We start from the raw sequence: 10,081 nt of genomic DNA on the forward strand, positions 1-10,081 counted from the left end.
GTTTATTGATAGTGAAAATTAAAGATAAAAATAGAATAGATACCTAAATTGCTTGAGAATAAGCTCCTTGAGTGTTTTAGAAAGCCTAATTTGAGGTATCAAATTACGACAGATCAATGCCTACCATGTTTTTGTTAAAATGATTACGTGGAATCTAAGTTCAATCATGTGCTAAATCGTTTTATTGGTTGGTTGATAAGTGAGTTACTTAACTAAGTTATTATCTATGCCTTGATTAGTTATTTGTTAAAGTGTATTAAATTGCATATTGCACTAGAATTAACACCTCTAGTGGAAGATCTAGATAGACGAGACCAAGAAACCAAATTCAAAGCCAAACAAAAGCACCATCTAGACTTACTCTTCTTATCATCCATATTACCTATCTAGTCAAAATCATTAAAATCAACCAAACTCATGTTAGTATCCTTAGATAGCCAAATACCAAGCATAGGCTCGTGATCAAATTTTAGTTTTTAGAGATGATAAACTGTTGAATCTTGAGAGAAATAATCCTATAAGCCAGTATAGATAGACTTGTTCAATCTCTTAAAAATTTGGCCCCTATTCCAAGAAAATTTTGGACCAACAAGCCCTATATCTTACAAATTGTAGTTGTAAATAAAAACTTGAAACAAGTTACACCTTCTCGTCAGAATCTTATATCCGCTTTTCTTCTCATCGTTATTAAGGATTAAGTTGAATTCCCTTGCTAAAACCTAATCCCTTAAAGCTTCTTTGCAATTAGTTTAATGTAAGGCCACAAAAAAAATCCCTTTTTAGATCATTGTTTTTAGATCATTGTGGACTACCAAAAACAATTATTAGGAAAAACACCCCCTTCTTAGAAACATTCCTTACTTGTAAGTGAATAAATTGAGAGATTATATAATGCCTCCAAAGAAACATAATCATTCAAGTTTAGCTTCAACTCTATGAGAGAAAGGGAATCCCATCTTAGCTATAGTTTTATCAACCTTCAAACCATTAACGTGGGTTTTCATAGAGGCAAAGATATTCACTCTAAGGGCACAACTCTTTAACAATTTTATGAAATCTAGGATGACACATCCTTGACTATTCCATGCTATAATGTCTAGAGAAACCATAAAATAAAATAGATAAAGAAGAAAAAGAAAAAAGAACCAAGGCTAACCTTACTCTTGTGGACGTTCCATCCTCATCTTTCTCAAGACTTTAAATTTCCACAGTATCCCGTACGTAACGTCTGCGCCTCTCCTCTCTTTGGATAAGCATTAGCTATAATTTTCACCACATCCTTTTTTGGCATCGAAGCCTCTCTTCCCATGGTTTAACTTTTTGAGTGCCCCTAATGGTCTTCTTTTGAGTTTGACCCCGATTAATCACCCTTGGGTCTAATGGAACCATCTCGAAATAAATGGTTGTGGCTTTATCAATTGAACCGTTCTCGATAAAGCCCTAATCATACCTTGAAAGCCAACGATGATGTTCAAGTCACAAATTTCATCTACCTACATCACCTTATGAAGAGATTGGTCCAAATTAGACTTAGCCCGAACAGTTTGACGCTTAGGAAATGTGGCCTATATTGGGATCTAGTACCGTTAGTGTAGTGATATCGTCAAATGTACTTGTAATTTTTTGAAAAAATTGGTTTAATAAAATTCTATTATTTACATTAATACCTTTTGTATAATGTCCTCACAGATGTTACAAGCAAAGCAAAATGTAAAGAAAATATTAGCTCACTGATTATCTAAGGTTTAACTAATATTAAGTTGAATTATATGATTGGATTATAATACGAGAAAATAACTTATATTAATACATAAACTAAATGGATCATAATGATTGAATCTAATTTTTGTCTCAAAGAATTTGATGATAAGAACCTGGGTCATACTTGCCTCTATTAACTTATGCACCCTTTTAGAAAAATCGAATGATGCATCAACATTTTTAGTTAGCACATCATCATTTTGGTTGAAAGACATCAGTCCTCCACCAGGCGTGGATCCTTTTCTCTAAGGCTGTAAGCATGATCTTTGCAACGGAATTATATTATTGAAATGCAAATGGGGATAAAAGAACTCAAGAGTTAGCTTCAAAAGTAAAAATAAATAATGAATAAAGGTTGCTGTTAGTGGTGGCCACTTTGATAGAGGGAAAGAGAGGGACAGGCTAACCAGTGGAAGTGAATTCTGCGTTCGAGATGTGAATGACGCCATGCTCCCATATATTTGGGTTAAACAATAGTTGCCTCAACTACTCTATTTTTAAAAATTTTCATGTATTTTCATGATAATAAATAAATATTTTTATAAATGAATTTATGTAACTATATTAAATAAAATAATGTGTTGATATTATATTAAATAATCTTTATCATTTATCACAAAAATTGTTCTTTATATAGATGGAAAAGATCTTTATTAATACCAAAAAAATATCTTTTTCATTTAACTTTTATTTTTCATTTAAATAAAATAATAACTGTATCATTATTTTTAATTTTTAATTATTTATTAAAAATCCATAATTTGACATAAATCTTGTTACAATCTTTTTAATTATTTATTAATTTAATGATAATTTTTTCTTATCAAAATCTCTCAACTCACCATTATTGTATTATTTAATTTCACTTTACAATAATTATCTCAATTTCACTGTGGGTCAATGCATTTGATAGTCCAATCAAAGTGAAAATAGTGTTGTGAATTTCCAAGTATGTGGACCTACATTAACCCCCATCCAACAAGTGGAGCCATACAAGTCTCAACGCTTTAACTTTTAACTCTAAAAAAAGGTGCAAATAGGTTGACCATGAATTGCCATTTGTGTTACACACTCATCTCCCACAAATTTATTCCCATCTTATCCTAAAATAAAATCCATTTATAATTACGTGTTTATTTATTGAAATAAATTCAAAAAATTTCTTAAATTTTATTGACATTTTCTTTTTTTGGTAATACATTATTTTTTCAATACTTGTATGATAGATATATGCATATTTATAATTTGATTCACACGTGAACGTCATATTTGAATTGACATTTAATGTCTAAAATGTCGATTAAGCTAATGAAAGGCTTGATTGATATAATATTAATATTTAAAATTTTAATTAAAATGTTTAAAAGTTTGAGCAATAATTTGATAATAATGGATGAAACTAATGCTTAAATTGATATTTGTAACATATAAGTGCCAAGTTTCATTTTACTCCTTAATTATTGTGATTTTTCATCGTAATTTTATAAATTCACTATTTTCAATTTCTAATAATTTTTATGGTATTTTAAATCATCTTTAGAATGAATACAGATAAATGAATGTCCACATTTAGATGTACTTGAACTTCCATTTGTTTAGATTCATTCTAAACGTGCATTTTAGTAATTTTTAAATAAATTTTAAAATTTTTTTATTGACTTGACATGCCACACAATATACTTATCCATGTGGCATGGCACATGTCAAATTTTAATTGCTTCTATTAATCACATCAACATCTCTTAATGGTGAAATCAGTTAACAATTTCCATTAACCAAAAAACCTAATTGATTTTTTTCACCGAAAACCTAATTGGATGCGCTTTCTCTCTAATAGCTTAATTGATTTTTTTTTACTAAGGGCTTTTGAGATCCTGTTGCATATTTTAAATGACAAATTCTAAACCATTTTGAATATACATAAAAAATATTTGGAATAAATTATATTGATATGTCAATTCAAATATTGATGTTATTTTCTGAATAAAAACAAGAATGATTAAAAGAATATTCAAAAAAATGAATAGTAGATAAAGAGTAAACGTAAAATATTTAAAAGATAATATAATATTAAAATAAAATAAAATTTATTATTTATTAAGTGATAAGTAATTAAATAAAATAAATTGAATTTGTTTTTTTTATTAAGTGATAAGTAACTCTTATCTACTTATCACTTTCAACACCATTTTATAGAAAAATTAGCATTAAATAATGTTCTTTATGTATCTGCCTGCGTAGAAATTTGATCAGTGGTGGATTACTAAATAAGGTAAACATTAAATTAGTCTTTGAATCTAATAAATTTGTACTTTCCCGTAATGAAGATAATGTTGAGAAAGGTTATCTTAGTGGAGGTTTATTTGTGGTTGAGACTATGCTTAATAATAATAAAGGCATCACTTATGCTTATATTATTGAATCCATTGACATGTGACTTGCTAGATTAGGTCATGTGAATATTCATTCTCTATAAAAACTCATAAAAATGAATATGCTCCCTAATCTAGATAGTAGTAGCTTTAACAAATGCGAAATCTATGTTAAAACCAAGCATGCTAGACATTCCTTAAAAACTCTTCTTGATAGGAAGACTGAACTTTTAGAGTTAGTTCATACTGATCTAGTAGACTTTAAAAACTTAGAGAGCAAGGGTGGAAAATGCTACTATATAGACTTTGTGGATGGCTACTCTAGATATACAAATGTTTATCTTCTAATATCAAAAGATGAAGCTAGTAAAAGTTTTTTTTCTTTATAAAGCAGAAGTAGAAAACCAGTTTGATAAGAGAATAAAATGTCTTAGATCCGATAGATGTGGTGAATATGACATTAATTTTCTTAAAGAGGTTTCTAAAAAAGACAATATTATGAGTTTTTTTTTTGCTCCCTATTTCCCACAACATAATGGAATAGCTGAAAGAAAATAGAAATCTAAAAGAAATTATGAATGTTTTACCCCTAAGTTTTGGTTTACTTGACAGTATGTGGGGGGAGGCCGTACTTTCTGCAAACTATATTCTTAATAAAGTGCCTCATAAAAAAATAAACTATACCCCATATGAATTGTGGAAAAGTTATGCCCCTAATTTGTAATAGTTGAAAGTGTAGGGGTGCTTAGCAAAAGCAAGTTTGCTTGCTTTTAAAAAGAGCACTATCAGATCTAAAACTATTGATGCTGTATTTGTTAGGTATTGTAACACCCCGCCCAACGTATTTTCCAAGTTGGTGGTTTGTGTGGGTGGATTGTTGGCTAAAGTATAAGCTAAGGAAGGTTGATTTATGCCCTATCAGACAAGTTAAGTTAGTGTTGGTTGTCGCGCCATGATTGGTAGATTATTTGGCTAATCAGGTAAGTCTGTAAAGACCTATTTGAAGGTTCTTCTTTTGGCAAGTATATGTTACTAATCTATACATCTTGGTGTGGTCGCTGTGGAGAACCTGCCAATCAGTGGATTCTCTTGGCAAACCTTGTGTTGGCAGATGATAGGTGCTAAAATTAATATGTTTTAATCTCATTCTTATTGTGTTTTTGGGTGATTATTCAATGTTGATGGTGAATTTTATGCTCTTAATCCTTTAAATTCATGTTTCTATACTTAAGAGAGCATTTGGGAGCAAAAGAAGCGAAAAACAAATGAAAATTAGAAAATCGAAGCGAGTTACAAAAGCCACACAACCTAGACCTTTCCACACGGCTGTGTGAGCCACACGAGCTGCCACACGACCATATGGCAGGCCGTGTCGATTTTATGAGTTGCACTCCAAACAGTGGAAAAATATGCTTTTTAGGGTTTTTCGAGCATTCTGAGACTTATATATGACAAAAATAAGAAGATAGGAGTGAGCTGTCATAGAATATTCAATTAATCAACCTAGAGTCAGTTGCTTTTATTCTTGAAGAGAGATATTAGCATAATTTAGGGATTTCTACGGATCAAGATACTAAGTGAAGAAATTGTGTAATTTAGATTGATAATGACAGATGAAATCTAGGAGAATTCTTTCTTGGGTATTATTTTTCTTTTTGGCTTTTAATCGGTTATTTTCTTGATTTGTTCTTTTTCGCGTTCGTAGTTAATTAATTTAGTTCATTTTAGTTTTAATTAATCACTCGAATTAATCAGTTAAATAATAGAAAGACGATAATAACTAGTACTTTTAGTCTTCACGGGAACGATATCTTTGCTCACTATAGCTATACTATTAATTAATAGGTGCACTTGTCTTAGATTTTTAGTTGGTTTACGACTGCATCAAGTTTTTTTGTCATTGCCAAGGACTAAAATATTAGAAAACTTTATTTCTATTAATTTAACCCTTTTTATTTTTTATTTTTTGTTTTTAATTTTTATTCTAATTTTTTTGTTTGTTTGATTCTGACAGGTTCTTTTAGTTTATGACTGGAGAAAACCCATTAGAACCGTTAGTGTTTGATAGTGAAATTGAAAAGATTGGTCGCAGAAATCATACAGTGGTTAGAGAAGCAAAGTAAGATCAACAGATTTTAATAGACGATCAAGAAGAAAATGATATTACTGTGGAGATGGAAAATAATCAAAATTATCAACAGCCTCTTGCACCTTATGGTCTTCGTACTATGTTTAATTATGCTAAGCCTACCATGATTGGGGTTGAATCGAGTATCGTCAAATCGACTATTGCTACAAATAATTTTGAGCTAAAGCCGAACACAATTCAGATGGTACAACAATATGTTCAGTTTGATAGGTTGCAAGATGAATATTTGAATGTTCATTTGGCTAACTTTCTAGATATTTGCGACACATTTAAGATTAATGGGGTGTCTGATGATGTCATACGCTTACGGTTGTTCCTATCTCTTTGAGTATGAAGGAAAAATAGTGGTTGAATTCACTTCCAAGGGCTTCTATCACTACTTGGGATCAGATGACTAAAAAGTTTCTGTTGAAGTACTTCCTACCGGCTAAAACAGCTAAGTTGAGGAATGACATCTCTTCTTTTGATCAAATTGATTTAGAGACATTATGTGATGCATAGGAGAAATATAAGAGTCTTTTGAGAAAGTGTCCTCATCATGGGTTACCTTTGTAGTTACAAGTTTAAACCTTTTACAACGGTTTGAATCCCTCGACTAGGTAACTGATTGATGCAACAACTGGCGGAACATTGAATAATAAGACATCTGAGGCAGCTTAAGAGTTTATTGAGGAGATGTCATTGAATAACTATCAATGACAAGTCATGAGAACGAAACTGATTAAAACAGCCGGTGTTTTTAATATTGATGAGGTTTCTATGTTAGCAAATCAGGTTGAAGCTCTTGGTAAGAAAATTGATGGTTTGAATTTTTCTAAGTAGGTAAATATGGTAGTACAATGTGATGCAAATGGAGTGGGAATGATTAATTCAGAATGTTTACCCTTCTGTTCTAACATGGAGCATGAGTAAGTCAAATTTATGGGTAACAATTCTAGACCTCAAATTAACCCCTAAAATAATAACTATAATCCAGGATGGAGGAATCATCCAAATTTTTCTTTGGGTGGTTAAGGAAATCAAAGGTCACAACCCTCTCCGGGTTTTCAGCAACCTTATCAGCAAGAAAAGAAACCAAACCTTGAGGAGATATTAACTAAATTTATTTCGGTGTCCAAAACTCAATTTCAAAACACTGAGACAACTTTGAAAGATCAGCAAACATTGATTCAAGAGCTTGAAAATCAAATTGGACAACTTGCTAAACTAGTTTCGAAAAGACAGTAAGGTAGTTTACCTAGTAATACTGAAACTAACCCAAAGGAGCAAGTCTACGCAATCACTGTTCAAAGCGTGGAAGGGTTAGTTTAGCTTGAAAAGAAGATAAATTTAGAAACTGTTGAGAAAAATGATGGGGTTGAGGAAAGGAAGAGCATAAGTCGGTGTTTAGAGAATACATACCATAAATTCCATATCCAGCAGCATTGAAACAAGACCGCATAAAAGAACAATATGGTAAATTTCTTGAGCTTTTTAAAAAAAATTGCATATTAACTTACCTTTTGTTGAAATTCTTTCATAGATTCCCAAATATGCAAAATTTTTAAAGGAGTTGTTAACAAATAAAAGGAAGCTAGACAACTTGTCAATGTGGAGCTTAATGAGGATTGCTCGACCATTCTCCAAAATAAACTACCCAACAAGCTTAAAGATTTAGAGAGTTTTACTATTCCTTATCTTATTGGTAGTTTAAATGTTGAAAAAGCTTTGGCTGATTTGGGGGCTAGTATAACTGTTATGGCTTATAAAATGTTCAAACAACTTGGTTTCGGTCAACCAAAACCCACTAGGATCAATATTTAATTAACTAATAGATTAAATAGGTATCCTAGGGATATTATTGAATGTGTACTTGTTAAAGTCGATAAATTTATATTCCCTGTTGATTTTGTTATATTGGACATGGATGAGGATATTGAGGTACACAAGATCTTAGGTAGACCCTTTTTAGCCACTACTAGAACTGTTATTGATGTGGGTAATGGTGAACTTGTGTTAAGTGTAGGTGATGAAAATGTTACACTTTAAGCACATTATTTTGTTAGAGTTTCTAGTGAGCGAGATAATACTCATTATTCTGTTAATGTTAACGATGAGACTCGACATTTTTTGTTGGAAACCACTAATGAATACGTGTTCAAACAATATTTGTTTCAAGGTGACAGAAACTAAGGGACAAGTGAAAAGAAAATGGTACAGCTCAATGAATTAAATGAATGGCGAGCGAAGGCTGATGAGAAACCAAGAAAACACAAAAAAAATAACTAAACAACGCCATATGCATCTAAAGAGAACAAACCAATTCAAAGTTGGGGACAAAATGCTACTAGACAAATCAGATCATGAATGTTCCCTTCAAAGCTTAAATCAATAGGGTCGAACCCATTTGTGGTACAAAACATATCCTCATACGGAACCATTAAGTAACACACCCTGATTATAGCACATTCAAGGTAAACAGTCTTTGTCTTAAACTTTATTTTGGTGGTAATATTGACAACGAAATAGAGGAGCTTTGGCTTAGACTTTAAATATGCATTTTTCGGGAGGTAACCCAAGTGTTTTTATTTTATTTCTTTTATTTATTTTATTTATTTTACTTTCATATTATTTTTATTATTACAAAATTTATTTTTATTATTTAAAAAATTGAAAAAAATTCAAAAAAAAGGGATCACATGGTATGGGGTGATCCACACAGCCTAGAGACACAGTCATACAGGACACACGGGCATATCCCAAGCCGTGTGCATACTGGAGCTCATTTTTTAAATTTTAATCTAACCCACACGGGTACAAAAAGTTACACAGTCTGGGGACATGGTTGTGTAACACACGGCCTGTCACACAGGCGTGTGGTAGGCCATGTAGGTCACATGGCCTTGCACACGGGCATGACAGAAGCAAACGAGCATCACACATGGCCTAGTACAAGATCGTGTGTGACACATGGGCGTGTCTTCGGCTGTGCGGAAACATGACTTAATTTTTTTTCAAATTTTTGAATCACACACAGGCTAAAATAGTTCACGCGGCCTGTCGACACGTTCGTGTGGGACACACGAACTAGACACATGGAAGTCTCCTAGGCCGTGTACATACCGGAAGTTATTTTGTTTTCAATTTTTCAAAAGCCACATAGCCTGGGAGGTATTAAACAGGTGAGAGACACGGCTGTGTGGCCCAACATGGGCCAAACACATGACTGTGTCTTCAACCACCCCCAGCTGTTGCTCCCCCTCTAGTCCTTCCTACCAAGCCGTTGCCGTCACCGTCGTTGTCCCTCTCCACTCACACTATTAGTTTCTTTTTCTACCCTCATTCGCTCATCCAATCCTCATTATAACAACCACTCTCTTTTCTCATTTCTTGATACTGTCCGCTTTATGTTCCCCGTCACATTCGTCGACAACCAAACCTCGACCCTCCACTTTCCCTCACATAACTCTCATTGTCATTCACCTTGGCCTCCACACCTTCGTTTGATCACCGTATTTTTCTCCCTCCTCCTCTCTCTATCGTCGTCTTACGTGTTCATCTTTCTCATCTCTGACAGACTGCCACTAATACCTCACTTTCGACCATCCACTCCGTGAAGAGAGATACCGACATTTGAAGGATTTAGCACTAGGTTTGGGTCAGTGTATTGATTTGTAAGTCCTTTAGGTTGTGGGTTTATTTTCACTAGTTTATACTCTACTAGACGCGACTCTATGTGAGCGGTTATTCGCGATCGTGGAGTTGACATATGCTGAGCTTACATTGGAGTTTTGCTCCACTTTTTTCTAGAGACGATGCT

General features: G+C 32.7%; 1 non-coding gene across 1 annotated transcript; it reads right to left on the reverse strand.

Annotated features, from left to right (window-relative positions):
* Positions 1-6,720: 6,720 nt before the first annotated feature.
* On the reverse strand, positions 6,721-6,827 carry LOC121216532 (small nucleolar RNA R71). Its single transcript, XR_005912712.1, has one exon. It is a non-coding gene; the product is annotated as a small nucleolar RNA R71 (small nucleolar RNA).
* Between the last annotated feature and the right edge of the window lie 3,254 nt (positions 6,828-10,081).

The sequence above is a fragment of the Gossypium hirsutum genome, chromosome D04 (assembly GCF_007990345.1).
Source record: "Gossypium hirsutum isolate 1008001.06 chromosome D04, Gossypium_hirsutum_v2.1, whole genome shotgun sequence".
Lineage (NCBI taxonomy): Eukaryota > Viridiplantae > Streptophyta > Magnoliopsida > Malvales > Malvaceae > Gossypium > Gossypium hirsutum.